At 32.0% G+C, this 23,963-nt stretch overlaps 4 long non-coding RNA genes across 5 annotated transcripts; all 4 read left to right on the forward strand.

The window, feature by feature from the left end:
• The first annotated feature begins 540 nt into the window (after window positions 1-540).
• LOC139847878 (uncharacterized) lies at window positions 541-1,466 on the forward strand. The gene is made up of 3 exons (XR_011759731.1): window positions 541-679; window positions 770-921; window positions 1,340-1,466. It is a non-coding gene; the product is annotated as an uncharacterized lncRNA (long non-coding RNA).
• A 15-nt stretch (window positions 1,467-1,481) lies between these two features.
• LOC139847879 (uncharacterized) lies at window positions 1,482-4,537 on the forward strand. Its single transcript, XR_011759732.1, has 3 exons — window positions 1,482-3,710; window positions 3,802-3,843; window positions 4,248-4,537. It is a non-coding gene; the product is annotated as an uncharacterized lncRNA (long non-coding RNA).
• Window positions 4,538-7,436: 2,899 nt separating this feature from the next.
• LOC139848059 (uncharacterized) lies at window positions 7,437-9,304 on the forward strand. Of its 2 annotated transcripts, XR_011759818.1 has the most exons (4): window positions 7,439-7,545; window positions 7,648-7,740; window positions 7,845-7,859; window positions 7,969-9,304. It is a non-coding gene; the product is annotated as an uncharacterized lncRNA (long non-coding RNA). The 2 variants fall into 2 exon arrangements; XR_011759817.1 differs by having other exon boundaries at window positions 7,437-7,740.
• Window positions 9,305-9,848: 544 nt separating this feature from the next.
• LOC139847083 (uncharacterized) lies at window positions 9,849-10,184 on the forward strand. The gene is made up of 3 exons (XR_011759295.1): window positions 9,849-9,921; window positions 9,992-10,045; window positions 10,123-10,184. It is a non-coding gene; the product is annotated as an uncharacterized lncRNA (long non-coding RNA).
• The last annotated feature ends 13,779 nt before the right edge of the window (window positions 10,185-23,963 follow it).

Raw genomic sequence — 23,963 nt, forward strand, 5'->3', positions numbered from 1 at the left:
TCAAACAGAGTCGAAGTTATCTCAGTTAACATTCAATCACAAATGCTTGAGTTAGTATTGTACTAGAAGAATATGACTTTATTTGACCTCTTATTTCAACCCTGACGTGTTACTAGAAAGCAACTAATATCATTTTATGTCTGATTGTGACTTTTTATTTAAGAGATCTTTGTCGATAATTTGAAATGTTTGTAAATGTAAAAATTAAGCGCCCATAAGACGGGTAAATAAATCTATTATCACTATCACTATCACTATCATTCTATACCTTAAAAGAGGGTTTTTATTAACTAATAAATATTTTTAAAACCCCCTTCAATACCCTTAGATCAAAAAATTACATCCTATCCTAATACCCTTTGATCTAATGGCTAAAGATCATCATCTAACACTATTAGCTAATAAATACATTTTTAACATTAATCTCCCTAAATTATCCCTAAACCCCCAATCTGTAATAATATAATACTCCGTATTAAACACGGGACAAATTAACAAAAATAGGGGTTCTCGACATCTGATTCATTCACCATATGCAAAAATAAACAAAACCCTATCATCATTGTTTAAACCCTATCATCATCTCCAGCGATTGTCTCTCCATCTTCGATCAAAGAAACTTTTGATATCTGTCTCTGATTCATTCTATTCTATTTATATGTTGATATCCCGCGAATTTGTAAGTAACCTTCCGTTCTCAACTTACGTTTATCACAATTCTGATATTAATAAATCTAATTTATGTTTTGTTTTGAATTTCAAATATTAGGGCTCTTACAAGCAATCATTAATACAGTCACCACCATCGCCGAATTCTGTTCTAAATTATGGCTTCGAAAACAGATAGTTAATCTGTGAGAAAGGGTAGAGATCGGATAGAGGGTGCAGTTTCTGGTGATGAATCTCAGTTGTCAGATCTATGTAAGTATAATTTTCGCGACCCTAAATAATCGATTAAGGTGTTAATCAGCTTCTTATTAATCAGTTTATCAGCACTTTTTTTATTAATTTAGATTTTCGAAATTTGTTCTGAAGTTGAAACAATTACATAATAAGGTAACCATCAATGACTGAATCTTCGTGATTTGTAGAAATTGTTCAATAAACGATTGATGAATTACATACTTATGATTGGTAATTATCTCATATATTAATAAATGATCATATGTTAGTTTATTTGAGTTTTGTAATGTTTTTGCATTGCCCCGTGTTTATTTGAGTTTGGGTGTTTTCTTCATATCAAAGATTATGGATTATAGATTGAAGGATTATTTTTGTTGTCCCCATGTTTTAATAGAAATAGAGAATGAACTTCATCACATCAACTAAATTGATTTAGGTTGCGAGTTGCGACACACAAGATGAGTAGGAAACTGTCTGAGATGGAAATGAAGCTCACGGAGCCATGGTTATGCAATTGAAAATAGGACTCTGGCCATTCTTTGTTGTGAATTTATGTACGGTACACACGTTTTTGAGGCTGAAAACCAAACATGTCTAAGGTACAAAACCTATACACCAGTTATATCTATTCGTTCGGTTATGAATAAAGTAGTAAATAGTCTAATGTGGTATTAATTTATGTTTTAGTTTATTAAACAAGATGGTTTAATTAGGATGAAGGTAATTTTGACCAATCGATGTATACCAAATTATATTGTGCTATAAATACCCATTTTGAATTGTTATAGAACTTGCAGATAGACTTCATTTTTTGTATATTGTTATTGTTATATGAATAAAGTTATATGAATTTCAATATTGTTGTTGTATCGTCTATAAAATATGCTTGTCCATTTACTATATCTTGTCAGTTATTTGTGATTCAATGCTGGTAGAACAACACATAAATGATTATCATATTGTATATTCGGGTCTTTTATGTGTTCGATTCATATAGAGGGCATAAAGTAGAGAAACATATAAATGATTGTGAACTGGTGTTTTTTGTGGGGTTTTTTTTTTTTGGCATTTTTAGGTGATCTCGCATTACGAGCTAAAATCCTGGTCTTTGTCTTCATTTTATGTATTTTTGATTATTATAGTTTTTGCAAATAGGGTGGAGGTTAGGAGGACAAAAACATTGCAAGGGTGGGTAAAAATGTTATATCCGTTTATGAAACATGCACGAATAGTTTTATTGACAACAAATTCTTACAAGTTGATAAAGCCACGGATTTAAGTTGGTCCCCTTCTGATCACTTAATTTGCACTTTTGTTTTCATGAACTTGGTCGTGTTAATCAACCCGAAAAGTAAGTACGAATTTTAAGTCTAGCACGTGTAGTTACTTATATTTGGCGTTTGTAGCCCACGCCGTTTTGAATTTTATTGAGTTAGCCATTTTATGCCTACATGTATATTCAGATCATATCTGGTTTGAATAATTTTATTTTTAATTTTCTTGATCTTGCTCTAGGGTTAGTTCTATTAACTCCATTTGGATTATGAGTTATTATGAAATTGTACAACATGAATTTAGACTCCGAAGTTAGAGCCATGAACCTAAACCACTCTCACATACATGAGTAAAAAATTGTGTGATATTTTTGTGTTTATGATATTGGTTATACAGAATATAGCTTTGGAACTTACTCTTGGGATATAGGCCATTGAATCTAAAATAATTTATTGAGATTTTACATGATTATGTCGCATACATCTCTTATCAAGTGGGTAACTCTCAATTCAGGTATTTGTCTTCTTTGCAGGTATCTTCTTGCCATTGAGTGCTAACTTAATACATTTAAAACTGAAAAAGTATCTAGATTGGGTAGTTGTTAAATTATTTGAGTTTGGGTTAACCATAAGCTAATTATGAAATGGAGCTCAATCAATTAAAGCAAGGGAAAAGGCTGTGTAAGTTAAACTCTGTGCTTTTGCATTGTAATGAAATACATCATTATCGCAGTTTCTATGTGTGTAATCAGACTCCTGTTATGTAGAAGTGTTAAATATTATGTAGTAGTGTTAAAGAGTGCGGTTTAGGTGACTACTTGAAAAAGGTTTGGGTCATGATTTGTGGTTCTGTACTGATCATGATTTACAAAAACAATTTCACACTATTGCTACAACTTTTTTTGTAAAAATAATTTCAATCTTTATATGCAAAAGTTATATTATAATGTTCACACCTAAGTTTGGATTGGTATCAAACTTAATTATATAATACGTATGAGCTAAACATTATATTTCATGTTTACCCTTAACTTGATATGATATATGCCTTTTAATTGTAGTACAAGATGATGGTGGAAATAAATGAGCAAACAGAGAATATGAAATTTATTCAAACTATGCTTTGGCAACCCCGTATCATTTCAGCAACTAAAGAAGTACTCTAGAGTCTCCGGGTTTTTCCGATTTTCTTGCTACGCTCAAAAGCGCAGCCTCTGCATTTCTTCATCGTAGGGTTTGCAATTTCGTTGAAAATTGATAGTGGTCAGTGATGCGATTTGGTTTGCTGTTTACCCTAACTTGATTTTTATTTGTTTGGTATGTTGAAATTAATTTGTTTATGATATTGATTAAGGTGGGTTTCTTATTAGTTGTGTGATCGATTTACTGTTTTTGTTTTCACGAATTTGCTGTTGAAAGATAAGCTTGGATTGTATGTCTCGGGCATTTTAGATGAAATAGAAGGGAGAGTATTCAAAGAGTTGGAGCAACGTGAGTGGAGACTCTTCTAATTGAAAGACAACGCCTATGGAGGTAATTTTACATTACATTCTATCTTTACCTGCGATTTTGGTGTGTGATTGGAAAGTCGATAGCATGCTCCCGTATCTGTTTATGGTTGCAGTGGACATGCATCAAAGAAAGAGTGCTCATAACCTACTGGAAGGTTGAAGTTCTCCTAATAACCAATTTTTATTTATTAACTTTTACCTGACTATGGCTGCTACCACCTTTGATATGTGCACAATAAATAATCTATGACTTACCATATCCTCACAACTTACATGGGTACACGTTATTTTTAAAAAGGTGTTACTCATATTGCATGTTATGTAGGTTTTTTTATATACTTATTATAAGATGGGATTTGTTATTGACATATATTAGTGAACTTGTTGAAGAGGATCCATTTTTACAAGATGTAAGATTTAACTATCTTTTTACGAGTAATTTAAAAAGATAAATTATATATCTATTTTATTATAGGTGAGTTAAACGCTACTGTGTATAATGTACAATGGTATGCATATATGTCTATTAATTTTAGGTTATGCTATTTGATTATTGAAGTTTTACACTTGGATTTGAAGGCTCTCAATTGTTATATTGGGAGATCAAGGTTTGTGTCAGAGATCAAGATTTGAAGGCTCTCCATTTGAAGGAGTAAGTTGCAACTTGCAAACAGTTATCCATGGTTCACGTGACCATTTATGTAATTATATTTTTTTTTTCTCTTCAACTAGTCTTTGTATCACTACAAGTTTTGTTTAAGCTTTGCATTGTTAGCTACATTAGATAGTTGCATTGTTAGAAATTGTTCATTCTTAATTCTTTATATGATCATGTGAAATAAGTTCTTTTATGCAGATTGTAGCTAGATTGTGGTTGCTAAGCCCATTAGTAATGCTATAGGTAGTAATATGGATGGATCGTAATGACTAATGAATGGTTCATGTCATCTTTTTTTGCATTGTGGTTGCTAGAAGTTTATGGTTTTGAAGCAAAATGAACAATTTTAAACAATTATGTAAAAATTAATTTTACATTTATGGTTTTTTTCTATAATTACACATTTAAACTTTTAAAATGTTATATTGTTTATTTGTGTTATCATAGTAGAAGATTGTATTAAAATATCATCATTTCATAAAAGTCGCGAAATCGCGAGTCTTTAACTAATACCCATTACCATTAATACACCCTCAATCCAACGATCATTAATCATTCACTAAAAATATTAGGTAATAAATTAATTTAAATACACTCCATCTTTAAAATAACCTTTTCTAATAATGAACCACACACAAAATCGTCCTTTTTCCCAACTGAGTATTTTATATACTCTATTCCACAAATCCTCCACCTACTTCTCCTCCCATAAAATCCCATCTCCATTGAAACACGATACGATACACCACATCAAAATAGGAAGACGATTTAATCCACTTGATTTCATCTGCTTCAAGACCAGGTTTGTAATTGTGTTTTGTCATTTTTAGGGATTTCTTTCCTTGGTAGCTATTTTGTTCAACGATTATTGCTCAGCTGGGTGTTTTGTGTCGCTCTGTCACCGTCATCACCACCAGACCAACAAAGCTGGCGATCGTTGTTGCAGCCAACACCACCACCGCCGCTTCACCATTGTTGACACTACCATTTTTTCCTATGAAACCCTAAATACACATCTCACGTAATCGTAAGTTATTTTCTTTAGTTATTTTTTGTAGTTATTTTTTATTTTGGATAGTTATAGACTATAGTTATTGGTATATAATAAACATCTTCAAAATCATACGGTGTCTATTAGTTAATGTCTGATCATGTACAAGGTGTTTTCTTAGGTTTATTTGCTTAATTGCATTATTGTTACATGAGATTTGTGTCAGCCTGGGACATCAAAATTTGTAGATAAGTTTGGTGTGTTTTACGTTAGTTTATCGTTATATTTATAGATTTTTGTTCAGTAGCTATGAATTTCTCCAGTAATTTGTTTTCGATAGATGATAGTCGATCAACCACTAATTGTCGACTGCCCAGTTTGCAAGTGCTCGATCCTGCGGTTGATAATTGTGTTATGCTAAACTCGCGTGTTGTTGTCCGTTTGCCTGGAGTGCGTATCACTATTCGTACTTATGTGTTGGTGAAGGGTAAGCTTGTACATTAATCTTAATTTCTATCAATCTGCTATGTTTGTATGCATGAATCATCGTCTGTTTTAGTACATGTTAGTTTGAGTAAAAGTTTATTGTGTTGGATTACATTGTTGCTTGGTTGCTTGGTTGGTCTCTAATATTGGAGTATTCACTTGGTGGTGCTGCTTGCTGTTGCTCGTGGCATATCCCCAAATATGGTATGTGTGGGTTGTGTTCACGCGTATGTATAGTGAAATGATCAAATAAAAACATATTTAACCTAATAGGCAAAGCAAGATTAAATTTTCAAACTAACGAACGCATACAATCTTTTAAGCAAAAATGTTGACCTTATTTCAATTTGTTCATCAGTTGAAGATATGCATTTTACCAATCCTTACTGCAGGTTAGTGTTGGTAAATTGTTTCCATTTACTGTTGTTACGGTTTCGATCTTAATTCTTAGATATATTCCTCCCGAAATTACCCTCGTGCAATTACCATCAGGAGAGACCATCGATAATGATATTACATATATTTATGGTGGAAATGAAAAAGATTTAGCGGGCCATTATCATACTCAAAAAGGTGCAGCCAATGTATGATTCAGTTCTCGAATTATTTTTCCCTTTAATTTTATTGCTACTACCTCTGAAAACATGTTACTACTAACTTTAGTCAATTTCAGTTAGGGGTTTTCAACGGGTTCGGTTTCGGTTTTCTCGAGTTTGCAAACTTCAAGACTAATTTCGTAACCGATTCTAAATTCTAATTTTAACAGACCTATTAATCAATTTCGGTAAAACTGATTTTAAGAATATAGATTGATTTGGTCAAAAGTCCAAACTGGGTGAATTGGAATAACAAAGATTTAAGCTTTAGATTTTACGAGGGTAATGTAGCGTCTATTTATCTTAGTTATCCGCCCCTTTTGTGATTTTAATCAATGAGCAACTTCATACTTCATACAATAATATCACTTGAATGTGTCACTCCATTATAATACAATTATTTACAAAATATTGAATATATCACTACATTATAATAAAATTTCTTACAAAACCTGCGATATTTGTATTTTTATAATTTTGAACTTTTGAAAAATTTATTGTTTATTCGTGTTCGGGAGAATGTCGTATATACCCCTATTAACCTATAAAATAACATATATACCCATATAATATCATATATATCCCAATTAACCTTTAAAATTAACATATATATATCTAACTAAGTAAAATAATAACATATATACCCAATATAAATACTAAAATTCTCAAATTAATCCATTTCATTGAACAATTTATGGGTTTAGATTTAGCTTTGAGGTTGTTATTATGGTTAGAGTGTCTTAAAATTTCATCATTTCATAAAACCCGCGAAATCGCGGGTCTTTAACTAGTATACATTAAAAGAGAGTTTTGATTAGCTAATAAATATTTTCAAAATCCCCTTAATTACCATTAGATTAGAAAATTACATTATAATACCCCTTAATCCAACGGTCCTTAATCATCCATTAAAAAATTAGCTAATAAATCATCATTAGCTAAGTTATTTGTCCTTAATACCCTTCAAATTAAAATAAACACGGGTGATTCTATGAAAATTAGGGGTTCAAACATTGTGTGTTTATTTCACACCCAACCATAGCTCTCTCCATACGTAACAAAAAACCCAGACGTTCATCCTCTTCCTCTGGATAAGGAATTCGTTCATCACCATATAATTCATAATGTTAGGGTTTAGATTCCCTCTTTTTCAAATTAAGGGTTTAGATTCCCTTAATTTGAGGGTACTTCGTGCAATTGTTTTAACCCTTTTCGTTAATCGTTCCAGGTTTTTTAAAATAGGTTAGAGTTAGGGTTCAAGACCATTACATTCATTCACTAAATCATCATCGACACTAATCAAATCATCATCGATTTGAAGGTATTTTAACTGATATAATAAACCCTTTCTTTTTAGTTATGTTTTTAGCATCATTGATCTAATTCTATCCCTGTTTGATCTAATCATAAATCTCATGTTTGTAGGTGCTGGAAGAACGGGTATGATTGTTGAAATCTTTTTTAGGTTTATGTATTTTAGATATGAATTAGATTCTCCATTTTATTATAGTTGTTTGATGATCAATGAGTTGTTTTGTGATATTGTTAGGGTTTATGATCAATAAGTTGTTTTGTGAACTCCAAACTGGGGAAAACAGAGGAAAAATTGCAGGTACATACCCTAAGTTATATCACTTTTGAAGGTCATATTGATTGTAGGTGTGCTGTATAAATATTTGAATATACACTAAACTTGTGTCAATTCACTAAAGTTGTGGCAATTCACTCTTTGATACAACTAATGGTTGCAATTATTGTCTGTCTGTTAGTCTCTTGACTTTTGTTAATTTAGACGTAATCGGTTATATTGAATGTATGTTGAATGTGTTACTTTGACTACAAATAATTACTGTGCTGGAATAATTTTAATGTTTTAAAGTATGACCCAAGTCAATGAAGCAATTGGTCAGTGGGAATGGACTATAATTCCATAAGAGGAAGAACAAATATGAGCTGGAGAGAATTAATGAGCTGCTACAGGGAGCCATGCCTCTAAATTCAAATGAGGATGGATGGTTTTGAAATTTAAAATCAAGTGGTAAATTTTCTGTGAAACATCTCTCTTCACTTTTAGACAAGCAGTTATGTGGTAACAGTGGATCGGTTTATCGTCATGGCTATATTGCATGCCGAAGAAAATAAATGTCTTCGTTTGGAGATTAACGCAAAACAAAGTGGTGACGAGACAAAACTTGGACAGGCGTGGTGTGCAACTAACCTCAGCAGGTTGCCCCTTCTGTGATGGGCATCCAGAAGACATCGATCACATGTTTACTAATTGCATGTACATTAAACCTCTATGGCGAAGCTGTTTCTCCTAGTGACAGTGTAATGTCCCGATTCGAAGTGTTGTCTATAATGCAATCAGCTCCGTGAATTACCAACTCGGATCAGAAAAGGTGAATAACTCCTTCCTTGCCATTAGATATACCTAATTTGGCTAATATGGAATTGGCAAAATAAACTGATTCATGGGACTTCAGAACAGAAGACTGCAGTTTTAAAGGAAGACGTGATGGTCAACTTAAGGATCTCTATGACTTTCAAACCGAAAAGGAGTAATCAACTAATGAAGGCTGACTTTGAGACCTGGAACTCTGGAAGACTGACCACATTCAGTTAATTCTTTAAACTTTTTTCAAGGCGATTTTGTAGTTCCAGTTTCATAGAGAAGCTTAAATACAGCAGGTAGGTATCAAAATAATAGCAAGGTGATTGCTGGAGGTTGGTTTGGTCAAATGGAATAGATGATCACAGTCTTTATAATTTGGTATCTTCCTTTTTGGTGTTTTCATGATATGGCCTTTACCTTGTGGGCCTTTGGTGTATGTAAACATTAATATTCTTATCTTTGTGAGTAATTAAAATAGCCTTAAAAAAGTGTACAATGCAATAAGATTGCAATTATGGTGGATAAGAAGGGTTTGCATGATCGACTTATTCACTACAACAATAAAACTCCAACCTCTAAGATGAAGGAACGGACGTTCTAATGTGCTATGTTTCATAAATATTTCTTTAATGTTTTAAGTAAAGCAAAACTATAGTTGAAGTTATGATTTCAATTTGCTATTGTGAATCTTTTAAAATATCACAATTCAATAAAAGAATTTGGATTGTGAAGACATAATGTCTAATAATATATACATAACTATAATATATTCACCACCATATTCTCTAATAACCTTCAAATTGTCACTTTTGGCATATTTTGTTATTAGGGGTATAGGTTTCAGCGATTTTTGATTACATCTAATTCGATAGTTTGCGTCTCATTCGCTAAATCTACAAGTCATACGAACGATTTTGTTTGTAGGTGAATTTAGGGTTATTGACTTCAAACACTCACTAGTGTAAAGATATGACGTGATGTTGTGTTCGGAAACGTTTCATTTACCTTCAATCTCATTTGTTGTGTTCGGAAATGTTTCATTTACCTTCAATCTCATTTGTCAAGCGAGTTCAAGATTCAAAATGTGTATATTTTGATTTCCACGTTATGGTAAATTCGTATTATTTTAATTAAATCTATTAATTTTTATTATTGATTATTTTCTCTTTTCTCTTTTCAGATTTCTTACTGTTTAATTAGGCTTGAAGAAATTCATTTTTTTTTTCATTAGAAGGTATTAGTTTAGTTATTTCTTAATTAGGTTATGATCTAACTATTAAGTGCTAATATACTAATATTTGTCGATTTAAGTGTCATGTAGGATACCAGAGGAGTAGAACTTGTTGCGCGCATTGTCAGCCACTTGGAGTTAATTTTGAAGTTTTCTGAAGGGACTAATAGCAACTGGTATGCATCTCTATCTAAGACCTGTAAGACCATAGATAACGCAGCGTTTGTGGCCCCTATGCCGCCTACATGGCGTGAGAAACGCCCCACAAACGGGGCGTTTGTGGGCGTTTGTGCTGGGGCGTTTTATCGGCAAACACGATGAGGAGAGAGGGCGTGACAATGAGGTGGCAGTCCATGATTGGTTCTAGATATTTTATCTCTCCAACTTCAATTTATTTACACCTCAAATACCAATCAAATTTTACCACGTCACCCACAAACGCCCTTACAAAAGCCCCCCATTACAACTTCCTCATTCCCCTGTCATGGCCATGTCAGCGGCTTGCCCCCAAAAGTACACCATATTCACTTCACCTCACAATCACCATTATCCGTGGTATAATATATAACTTGAAATGTTCGTGAGCCACTTTTTTTTCTTGTGAACATGATAACAATTCATAATTTGTTATGTATATGTGTATCATTCATTTCAGGATACACTAATAGTCTAATACGTTCTTTTGTATGAAATGCATTACAGTAACATGACTGCAATACATAATCTCTCATGTTGTATTGGTACATGAAGGAGGAGCAACATATGAAGCGAAAAAAGCAATCATGCCCATAGAAAGATCAATAACTATCAGGAAGAGCGTAAATTTGGTCCTCATGTTAAAGAATAAATATTTATCACCTTTCATACATGGCGAAAAATTTGCTATATGTGAGTTGCCCGTCTAACCTAAAGGGTGAAGGTGTAGCAGTTAACATTTTAATATTTTATTTGTATTCCATTTTCAATATTCAAAGTAATTCTGTTTTGATGAAGTTTTCATTCAATGGAATGGAGTTGTGCAGCAGTTAACTTGGAATGATGAAACGGGTCGTTGGAACGTTTTGTTAGGGCAGCATTCGATTGGTTTCGAAGAGTATAATAAGTGTGGGAATTTTGGCATTTGTCAAACAAGGAATGGTCCGAATTTTTGTTATTGTATGTACGGGTTTGATATGAATTTTTCCTAATGATCTAATAATATACACTTATAGTACAAAACTAAATTTTTGACAACTAATATAAGCTTAATGGATAAAAAGGATTAATGTTGAGAGTTAATGGTTTAAGGTTTAGGAATTGCTATTTAGGGTTCACGATTTATGGTTTACAGTATAAGATTTAGGGTTTAGGGTTAAGATTTTAAAATTTATGCTTTAGGGTTTAGAGTTTACGATTAGGGTTTAGTGTTTAGGGTTTAGAATTTAGGGTCAAGGGTTTCGGGTTTAGAGTTTAGGGTTTAAGTTTTAGGATTTATGGTATAGAGTTTAGGGTTTAGGGTTTAGAGTTTTATGGTTTATGGTTTAGTGTTTAGGGTTTAGATAAAGGGTTTAGGGTTTAGTGTATATGGTTTAGGTTTTAGAGTTTGGGGTTTAGGGTTTAGATTTTAGAATTTATGATTTAGGGTTTAGTGTGTAGGGTTAAGGGTTAGTGGTTTAGGGTTGATTTAGGGTTTAGATATAGGGTTAAGGGTTTAGAGTTTAGGGTATAGGGTTTAGGGTTTATGGTTTAGACTTTAAGATTTAGATTTTAAAATTTATGGTTTAGGGTTTAGGGTATAGGTTTAGGGCTCCGAGTTTAGTTTTTTACAGTTTATGGTTTAGAGTATAGATATAGGGTTTGGGGTTTAGTGTATATGATTTATGGTTTAGGGTTTATGTTTTAGTGTATAGGGTATATGGTTTAGGGTTTAGGGTATAAATTTTAGAATATAAGATTTGGGGTTTAGAGTATAGGGTTTAGGGTTTAGAGTTTAGGATTTATGGTTTATGGTTTAGTGTGTAGGGTAAAGGGTTGGTGGTTTAGGGTTTAGGGTTTAGATATGAGGTTTAGGGTTTGGAGTTTAGTGTATAGGGTTTAGTATTTAGGGTTTATGGTTTAGTGTGTAGGGTTTAGGGTTTAGGGTTTATGGTTTAGTGTGTGGGGTAAAGGGTTGGTGGTTTAGGGTTTAGGGTTTAGATATAAGGTTTAGGGTTTAGAGTTTAGTGTATAGGGTTTAGGGTTTAGTATTTAGGGTTTATGGTTTACAGGTTAGGGTTTAGGGTTTAGATTTCAGAATTTATGGTTTAGAGTTTAGGGTTTATGATTTGCGTTTTAGGGTTTAGGGCTTATTTAGGGTTTAGTATGTTTAAGGTTTAGATTTGGGGTTTAGGTTTAGGGTTTAGTGTTTAGGGAACGAGATATGTTGATTGAATTGCCAGTAGAAAATTAAGATCGGTAGAAGGAGTATTAATACATAATATGTAGGAGGCCACAGATATATGCACAATATTTACTTTGGTAGAAGTTCTGAAAGGACAAAAACATTAATCATATGTTTTATTAATTTACAAAGTATTAGATTACAAAATTTGAAATAATTTATTCTAACTACATTTACATGAGTCACATATAAGTAATATATTATTTATTTTTTAAAAATTTGCAAAAAGAAAAGAAAAATGCAAAGAATAGAGAAGCAGTTATGAAACACCGCAAAAAAAAAGGTTCCAATTGTTAGAATGACAATAGTAATTGTTAATTTCAAACTGTTATAATTAACGTACAATTATATTATTTTATTGTAGACGTACTTCACTAAGATGAGAGAAAACGTTATACAACTGAACAGGAAAATATAACTAAAAAACGAACCACTACAAAAGGTACTTTTTTAATTCATGTTCACCAAAATATATGAATTTATGGCTTTCAGTTCTCAATCCATTTACAATTAAATTGCTAAAGCATTATATCACATTTACCGATTGTCAGGAATAAAGACCTCAGTCATGGTACATCTTAATTTAATATAATTTATATACTTCGATCTTTTATAAAACAATACTATGTATACCTTATAAGTTTTTGTTTAAATATTTCCTGAAGATCCGATTAACTTTAGCAAAAAGTATAGTGATTGGTTTACTGAACATCACCAACGTATATTACAACTACGTAGAAGATTTGTTGGTGAATTCATTGAGGATGACATTCAATCGATTATCGAAAACATATTATCACATTTCTATAACTTATTTAATATGAAAAAACTTGCTACTAAATTTGATGTCTTTAGTATTACATATGGTACTTGTATGTGTCCTACTCAGTGGTGTATAATGTGGATTGGTGGATTACGTCCAACTGATATGCTACAGGAAAGAACACGAAATTTCTTTATCTTATTTATTATTATTGATTTTATATTAACTACTTTTTCATATTTCAATTTCGGGTTTAACATACATTAACTTAATTTTGATTGTGACTGTTAATCAACAATTATATTGAAATTTTTGGACCTAAACTTGAAAAAATGAAATCATTAACATCTGACATTACGAACGAAGAGATTGCACTTACTACAAAATTTAGAAATTTAGAAGCCACAATATCAAATACTTTAACAGTGAAAGATTTTGTGAATAAAGGAGACGAAACGGCGATGTCAAGTTATCATAATTCTATGTCATTTTTAGTTGGAAAGCTACTATTATGCACAACTTTATGGACGAGGTATACTAAATCATAAACTTCACACTTCTAAATAATTAAAAAATATTAGAATATTATGCATTTTATTACAAATATAATGTTTCAACTCATTATAGGTTGACGAATTACGACAGAAGACTTTCTCAGGGATACACAAAGTACTAACAACAAGACAAAGAGTTATGACATTATTCACAATTCATGATCATCTAGGGATGGCAATGGATCAGATATGGATCGGGTGAGGCCGTATCCATATCCATATCTATTTATTTTTTTTACTTTTCATCCATCCATATCCATATCCGCCGGGTGAAGCGGGTTAATGGATAATTATCCATTTCCGTTTAAAATTAATTTTAAAGCGGTGGTTCACTATATACGATCAAAAGTAATATTTTTAATAGTTTATGCGACCGAAAGTCGCATTTTACTAATTTATATAACAAATATTCAATAGATAACCTAATAAACGTGTAAAGATATCGACATGTACGTTGCTTACTTTTAGTTAAATAGAATCACATTTGAACCACCAAAGTACGATAAATACATTTGATTATTTAAACAAAACAAAATATAAGAAGAAAGTTATATTTTTAGAGAAAATATAAAGAAAGATGAATATGAATATAATTAATGAAATATCACTACATAAATGATACTAATTTGAGTGATAAATTTATATATTTAGTTATTTCGGGTGAAAGCGGGTTCATCCATGGATGGAATTTTTTTCATCCACATCCATATCCATATTCATTTAGATCGTCCATATCCACGAATAATCGGGTGGATCGGATGGATATCCACTGAATCGGGTATCCATTGCCATCTCTATGATCATCTAACAAAAATAACTACATTGTTGAATATGTGAGAAAATACAACGAAGATCTGAGATAACCATCCACAATTCTTAATTCAATCGCCTAAAACTACATCACGATATCAGAGATTATTTATATAATTTGAATTAAAATTTTGTTTTTTATTTATTCGTTAGTACATTTTGAAACTTTAAAATTTTGAATCCCTTACAAAACATTTGGTTTAATGTTCATGTAGACATAATAATAGTTTTTAAATTTATGTATTTAATTTTATAGTTTAAATGGTTAGACCCTTCAAAAATCCCGCGAAATTGCGGGTCTTTAACTAGTTTTATTATATAAAAGAAGGTTTTAAATCGCTTATGTGACAACTTTTTAACATGTCAACTTTTTAATTAAAGAGATAAATTTATTAATTATTTATTTAATGTTTGAAATTTATATTAATACTAGTGAAATGACACGTAGAAACACGGGTTTGTTTAAACGAAACAGTTTAATGATATTTTTTAGGCATTAAGTGAATATAAATTTTAAAGTCATTTAGTTTATTGCCCCGTGGAACCACGGATTTCGACTAAGAAACTTGTCGTTGATTTTACAAACATAAAGTTCGCTCAAAGTTGAATATTTATATTTATATTTTTAATAATAATAATAATTATTGTTAATAATAATAAATACCTTTTAAATTCTTTTAGAAAAACAAATTTACAATTTAAGATAGATTAATATTTCCTTTTATAAAAGATTTTGTATTAGTTTTTAATTAAATTAATATATAATTATGACATCATTATTATGAAAATTAAAGGATAATTTAGTTCAATAATAATGTCATCATTTTAGAGGTTTATTAGACTATATAGATATAGATGTTAACAAATATTAAAATACGTGTCCAATACATGTGTACATCAAATTGTATATACGTGATGAAACGAGTTGTAATCGGTGATCCCTTCTCATTTACACCCGAATTGTGTTCATATATGGATACCACCAATTGCATACGGAGTATTTGATATTTCTTTTCAACTCAAATTCATATCTATCTACCTACTCATAAGAAGGGGGATTTGTTTATTGTAGCAGCACCCTTCCTGCTCTTTCATTGTCTAATTTTTTTTGTCATTCACGCACATAATTCTATCTACCTATCCAAAAAACCACGTCTGTTTACTGTTTTATATTTTTGTCTTTAGTTTACTACTCTACTAAAGTACTAAGCAAGCCTTTCTATGAAACGAAAGAGATTATTAAATGTTTTTTATTGATTGATTAAATCAACATCATTACAAGCTTATATATAAGCTGAATTAGAGATCACTAACTAATTACAATTAACCCCTAATATGGACTCTAACGACAATGTTTAAACTAAATTGCCGCCTAAATGTTGTTATGCAGATACAAACATTACATATCTAGTCCTTGTACTTTTGAACTTTTGTAAATATATTCTAAACTCGAATATATTTCCATATCCTCCCCTCAAGTTGGAAGTTCTTCAAAACCCAACTTGTGAGCCAAATGAAGGTGTTGATTTCTGAGACGACCCGACCCAATCCATAGGGACGAATACAATAACATATGATTACATCGCGAGGTACTTGACCTCTATATGAAACATTTTACAAACGTTGCATTTATTCTTAAAAAAAAACAATCTAATATTACATCGATTGTTGACATGATCGCCTAATATTTCATAATATCCAAATGTCCTAAACCACCATTTACTTATTAATAGTCTCTAGTGAACTTCAATGACTCGAATGCAACGTTTTTGAATCATGGCTTAAATGGTCCCGAGTAGTATCCTTAGTATGAGCTAATGCACAGCGGAAGACTTAATTCATACCTGAGAATAAACATGTTTAAAACGTCAACATAAAGTTGGTGAGATATAGGTTTAATGCCGGCAGCAATATATATATATAGACCACAAGATTTCATATATAAACAGTTTAATAAAAATATTCTAAGTGGTTGAGCACTTGGTAACCATACTTAACAATTAATCACGTCGCATATTCCCTTTAATATGAAATCTTACTACACTGTACCAAGTGTAGTCACGAAACGAAGTACTGTGCAACCGTTGAATACTGGTCGTCCAGTCCGGTTGGGGTTGTCAGGCCCGATAGATCTATCAACAGGATTCGCGTTTACAATACCGCTGTAAATATTAGTTACCAAGCTACAGGGAAGTATGCCAGTGGTACAACTCAACGTAGAATATATTTTTCAGTTACTTGTGTCCATAACGTAAAACATAAAATACATGTATTCTCATCCCGAAATATTTAGAGTTTAAAAGTGGGACTATATACTCACTGTTGTCTTGAAGATATGTAATTTCGACTCGGTCTCCGATTGATATCACGAACCTATCCATATATAATATATCAATATATTTTCATTTTAAACAATCGTCACATATATATACTTATAATACTTTTAATACTTTGAATAATTCCTTAGTCCGTAGTTAGCAGTCCGATGTTAGTAATTCAATTTTAATGGTTCATTTTTAGGTGTTTAATAAACCCCCAACGAAATAAATAAAACCCCATTGTATATGTATTGGTCGAGATTAATCTTGACCCACGGTACCGGTGTTGTCAAATGACGTGTTGCGTACATAAAGTACCGGTGTTGTCAAATGACGTGTTGCGTACAATCATGGGATCTTATGATTAATCTTCTCGTGTTGTTTACTGGTGATCCTGAACCATATAAAATTGAATTATAAGTACATATATATAAAATATCATGTTATCTTAAAAAGATGTGATTTATTTAAATTTTCCCAATTATTTTCGTGGCTAAACTAGTCTTGGATATCCGATTTTATTTCGGTCATAGTTTCTTCGTTACAACTCCGTTTTCGTTGATTCAACTTGCCATCTCCTTGGATCGAGTTCCTCTTTAAGAATATGAACTGTAAATACCTTAGTTTGTATTCAAAATCACACGGCATAGGTGAAACTTTAGTGAAACTTATGAAGTTAAACATTTTTGTTACAAAAATATCATTTAATGACCATTTTTCTAAAAATACTTATACTTTGAATTAAATCATGAAATTTTTATGTGTTAACATATTTATAGCAAAAATCATTTTTCCAGAAAATAAACCTCCAATTCAAAGTTTAAGATGGTTTTTAATTATCCAACCCAAAACAGTCCCCGGTTGCACTCCGACGTCGTAAAAACAGTTTTTTTTAAGGTAATCTTTGAAAAACCAAGTTATACCTTGTTAAATTAGTATATATTTAAGTTATATTATAGGTCTTGAAGTATTTTAAAAGTTAAGTTAGAAGGATCTACTTAGTTTGCAAACAAGTTTGAAAACATTCAAACTATGTTCTTGTTGTTAAACTTTTTATACCACAAAATAAGATAGCTATATATATATGAATCGAATAAGGTTATGAACAAAGTTACTACCTCAAGTTACTTGTACAAGATTGCTGTAAAAGAGGAGTAAAAATCTAGAACCAAAAGGGTGATGGAATTGGATGAAAGATTGGAAGTAAACTTGTGTTCTTGGGAAGGATTCTTGAAGTGTTTTTGTAAGGTTTTTCTTATGGTGTTTAAGTGATGTTTTTATGGCTAGATCTTCATGGATATTAGCTGAATGGTTATGGAGTTTAAGGCTCTTAAAAGTGTGTGTGTTTTTAGCTAGAGGTTTGAAGTAAAAATGAATCAAAAATTGAAAATGGATGGAGTATAAATGGTGGTGTAAAAGGTGTATAAGTTTGTAATTTTGTGAAAAGATCTTTTAATCATGTGTAATTGTCATACTAGATAACAAAAGTAGTTACCTTATACATAAGGCATGAACAAGGGCTGGTTGGTGGTGATTTGATGTGTATATACCAATAGTAAATACGTATAGAAGCTAGGTATGATACGAGTACATATACTCTAGATATACGTATAGAAATCTTGTGAAAAATGGAATGAGAATTCAAATATAGCTATCTTTTGTGAATACACTTATATTGTTTTATGTATTTAAGTCCTTAAAAAGTGATTAAATACATTACTTATACGATATATGTATAAACATTATAGGTCATAAGTATTTATGTCAAATAACGTTACGTATGGTTATCGTTTTGAAAACTTAAGTTAGTAGTTTCAAAATATACTTATAACTTATTGTTATTAATACAAAATGAGATATTAAAACATCCTTAGATCATGTTAAATATGTATATATACACATATATACACAAACGTATAATTATCATATGTTATATAGTTCGTGATATCATCGGTCAAACTAGACAGTCAAACGTTGTGTAAAACTCTTTTCAAAAACATAAGTTTCAACAATTTGGATTGCTTATCATGTTGGTAAGGTTTAAATTATGTAAATATTAATCTTATAAGTGTAAAACGAGCGGAAAAATCCGGGTCGTTACATTACCTACCCGTTAAATAAATTTCGTCCCGAAATTTGGTAGAGGTTGTCATAATTAACAATAGGAATGTTTTCATGACGAATATGAGGTAATAATAGAGTTTTATCATTATTGGAAGATACGGATAAAACGGTTTGATCATGTGAAGCGCACGAGTGAAGCTATCACAAAAGAATGAAATGGGTGAATATGGAATTGTTTTAACTGATAACGTGATTAGAATTGATTTCCGGAATTTATGGAATATCTTACGTAATAAGATTTAGTTCTTTGGCGATCAAGATCTTCTTTGATTTAGTGCGGCGATCTGTTTCGATTTCTTTGTCGAATATTTTGCTATAAATCCACTTCCTTCTCTTCCTTATTTCCACAACTCACATCTTCTATCCTTTCTCCTTCAACTCATACCTTAAAGTATTCTTTTAAATGCTCCATCCCGTTCTAATTCTTGTTATACTTCTAACTTTCATATCTTTCATTCTTCTCTTTCATTTATCGCCAGAAGAATCTATTTACTTCTATCCTTTCCTCGGAATTATAATATTTTTAATTCTCCCGTGTCTTTACGTTGCAATACGTATTGATATACACGGTTTGTAAATCCTGGGTGATTTTCGGCCTTTGTATTCTTCATTATTTTTCAAAGCTTCATACTTTCATTTTCTCTTCCCGACTTCGAGTCAAGCGAGTAATGGTCCGGAATTTGTAGATATGAGATTCGAAATGAGTATAGATAATGCTCTAAGAAAGAAATGGTAATAGAATAATTTTGATTTGTCAAATTACCAGAATACCCCGAAAAAGATAGAACTGTCAGGATGACATGTTCCTATTATGTTTGAGAATTGGATAGAATGTAAGAGCCGTGTAACATGGCACATGATGATGGTACTGTGAATCATCACATTTCATTAGAAACTTAACATGACTTACTGTAATATAATGAAGTTGATCAAGTTTCATTATATTATACTAATTCATGCATCAGTTCCCAACACTGTTTCAGAACATTCCTATTTTAAACTTGAAGGTTTTAGAACTTAGAAACTAACACAGTTTCTTTTATGTTGTAACGCAGATATTACGGAGAAATAAATATTCTCAGATAAGAATAGTTGTGAAAATATCTCCAGAAATATGGAGAATATAATAACGGAAGATATGAAGATATCTTATAATATCTAAGATAAGATGATGATGAAGAATATCATTGGGGAAGGTTTAGAATAAGGGGTGGGGTTTTTTTTTTTTACTAATGGTTTCAGCAGGCACTGAATCGTTTGAATCCTTTGAAAGCAGATTCAGTTCTTGTGATTTATCCACAACCTCTTTCATACTTTGCTCAAACCGTTTTCCGGTTTCAACTCTTCTCTTTTTCTGAGTTTTATCAACCACTGTGCTTCATCATCAAACTTTTGACTGTTTAAAATCGTTTACAATTTTCGCTGCTTCATCAGCATTTAAAGAACTACTTCATAATTCAGGGTGTTTTTCAGAAACTTCACCTTCGGGGTATGAAATCCTTAGGAATAGACGTTATAGGTATGACTGAGAAGTTTTGCGAGATTTTTAAAATACTAATTGCGGATTCCGCCAAAAAGATGACAAGCTGCTGGTACATGATGTCGTGGAATATGAAAGGTTCTCCGGTAACAACGGTGAAAGGACAAGGTATATATATCGAGGTTATAATAAGAGTAGTCCTACTGAGAAATCAAAGTGGAGCTTTGACAAAATCGACTTATATTGAAAAGAGAAATGTAAGGTTGTTTTTGCCAATGAATGATAAGGAATTTGACGCGGATAAGTTTTAACGATAACTTCGGTTTCAAAAGTTTCAGGTGTATAACTATATGCATAAATCTTTCTTCCGTAGACGAGGTGCGGCTGGTTCAACTTCTCGATCGAGGTGTTTTCAAGAATCATGAAAAGATTTGAACGAGGATTATAATTGTCGAAGTACAAATGAGGTTTAGGATGAAATCAAGTGGCAAACTTGAAGAATTTTTTTTTTAGTTTCATATGTTATAATCAACATTTTATTTCATTTTAATTGTCCAAAGTTAGCAGTCCAAAAGTCCGATTGTCCAATGGTTCAATAAATTCGTATATAAATTAAATATATAATATCCGAGTTAATTTATACGTATCGTGACCCGTGTACCGGTCTCAGTGTCGATCACAACTCAAACCATATATATATTTTGGAATCAACTCCAACCCTGTATAGCCAACTCCCATCTTCACATATAGAGTGTCTACAGTTGTTCCGAAATATATATATAGATGGGTCGATATGATAAGTCGAAACCTTGCATACGCGTCCCATTATTTAAAATGCATAAAGTGCGGAAATTAAATAACAATAAATAAAATTGCGAGAATGTAAATTGCGATAAATTAAATGTTAATCAGTTAGCTGGGAACAGTTAGCCGAAACAGTTAGCGTGGAATCTTAACAATGTTCATCATAGTTAATTCGTGTGTTTCTAACCAATTTTTAATTTGTCCAATGTTTATTCTTTATGCCACTTGTTGGATTCGGATAGGTAAAAATCCAAATATGAAATTTAAATGGAAATGGTTATTCTGGGGTGAACGGATACGTATATCGATGGTTGTAAGTAGAATAACAAATGACCGTTGAATCAGATTCGAAAAATGTACAGTGTAACTTATTAATATGAAATCCAAATATTCCACGGGTACTACCTACCCGTTAAAATATTTTTCATCATTAACAGTTTGTACGAAAGAATTTTTAATTACAATCTTTATGAAAATATACTTGCATATATATTTTCTTCGGATGTAATTATGAATTTAATGAGTCAATAAGATATTAAACTCATTTGATTTTTCAGTTAGAATTGGAGTACATAATCTTTAAAACATTAAAGATTACATAATCGCTATGTAGAACGAAAACAAATGATGTAGAACAATACATAGAACGATGATAATCAATGTGGAACAATATATAGAACAAAGATCATACTCGAAGTTCCGATGAGGTTTTTGAGGTATGTGATGTTGATATCCGAGATACAGTTTGTGAGGTTGAGATTTTGGGAGTGACAAGAGTACTGTCGGCGTTGATGATGGTGGTACAGATTATGCTGCTGGTGCTGCTGCTGGTGTTTGTAACCTTCGCACCGTATTTTCTAAAGCCACTACCCGAGCGCGAAACTCGTTGACTTCTTCTATTATACCGGGATGATTGACGGTTGGAACGAGCGAATGAACAAGATTCGAAATATGGGATAGTATGTAGTCATGACGAGATACTCTAGAAATGAGCGAGAAAATGGTGTTTCGAATAGGTTCGTCGGTAAGTGCTTCAGGTTCATCGTTAAGAGGACAATTTGGTGGATGGAATGGATCACCTTCTTCTTGCCTCCAGAGATTTAGTATATTACGAACCCATCCCCAATTCATCCAGAATAGATGATGGGAAATTGGTTGATCCATTCCGGTGACGCTGTTCTCGGGGCTCGAATGGAAATCCATATCGGCGTAGCTATCGAAGTCGGAGGAATTCGAACTGGATGAAGAATCCATCTTGTATAGTCGGAGAAATGAATTTTTGGTATGGAATAGATTATAGAAATTGGGTTTGGTACTCCTCAATACATAATTTACATATGTATATATAATACCAAAATCCCGTGAATTACGGAGAATTTTTGAAATACGTCAAGCAATGTCTATAGTAACAGATACGCTAAGATATGAATTTTGTCTATACACTATCGATGCACTAAATGCAGTAAGACGTGTCTAGACTTAAGAATGATAAGCAGGCAGTTTCCTAAGGATGATAAACAGATGATTTCCGACTAGAAATGATAAGCAAAACTTTTGACATGTAGATACGGTCAAAGTCCAGACTCACTAATGCATCCTAACAACTACCAGTTAGACACACTAATGCAAGGCCTGGTTCGCTAAGACCAACGCTCTGATACCACATGAGACGACCCGACCCAATCCATAGGGACGAATACAATAACATATGATTACATCACGAGGTACTTGACCTCTATATGAAACATTTTACAAACGTTGCATTTATTCTTAAAAAAAAACAATCTATTATTACATCGATTGTTGACATGATCGCCTAATATTTCATAATATCCAAATGTCCTAAACCACCATTTACTTATTAATAGTCTCTAGTGAACTTCAATGACTCGAATGCAACGTTTTTGAATCATGGCTTAAATGGTCCCGAGTAGTATCCTTAGTATGAGCTAATGCACAGCGGAAGACTTAATTCATACCTGAGAATAAACATGTTTAAAACGTCAACATAAAGTTGGTGAGATATAGGTTTAATGCCGGCAGCAATATATATATATATAGACCACAAGATTTCATATATAAACAGTTTAATAAAAATATTCTAAGTGGTTGAGCACTTGGTAACCATACTTAACAATTAATCACGTCGCATATTCCCTTTAATATGAAATCTTACTACACTGTACCAAGTGTAGTCACGAAACGAAGTACTGTGCAACCGTTGAATACTGGTCGTCCAGTCCGGTTGGGGTTGTCAGGCCCGATAGATCTATCAACAGGATTCGCGTTTACAATACCGCTGTAAATATTAGTTACCAAGCTACAGGGAAGTATGCCAGTGGTACAACTCAACGTAGAATATATTTTTCAGTTACTTGTGTCCATAACGTAAAACATAAAATACATGTATTCTCATCCCGAAATATTTAGAGTTTAAAAGTGGGACTATATACTCACTGTTGTCTTGAAGATATGTAATTTCGACTCGGTCTCCGATTGATATCACGAACCTATCCATATATAATATATCAATATATTTTCATTTTAAACAATCGTCACATATATATACTTATAATACTTTTAATACTTTGAATAATTCCTTAGTCCGTAGTTAGCAGTCCGATGTTAGTAATTCAATTTTAATGGTTC

Source organism: Rutidosis leptorrhynchoides, chromosome 5, assembly GCF_046630445.1.
Source record: "Rutidosis leptorrhynchoides isolate AG116_Rl617_1_P2 chromosome 5, CSIRO_AGI_Rlap_v1, whole genome shotgun sequence".
Lineage (NCBI taxonomy): Eukaryota > Viridiplantae > Streptophyta > Magnoliopsida > Asterales > Asteraceae > Rutidosis > Rutidosis leptorrhynchoides.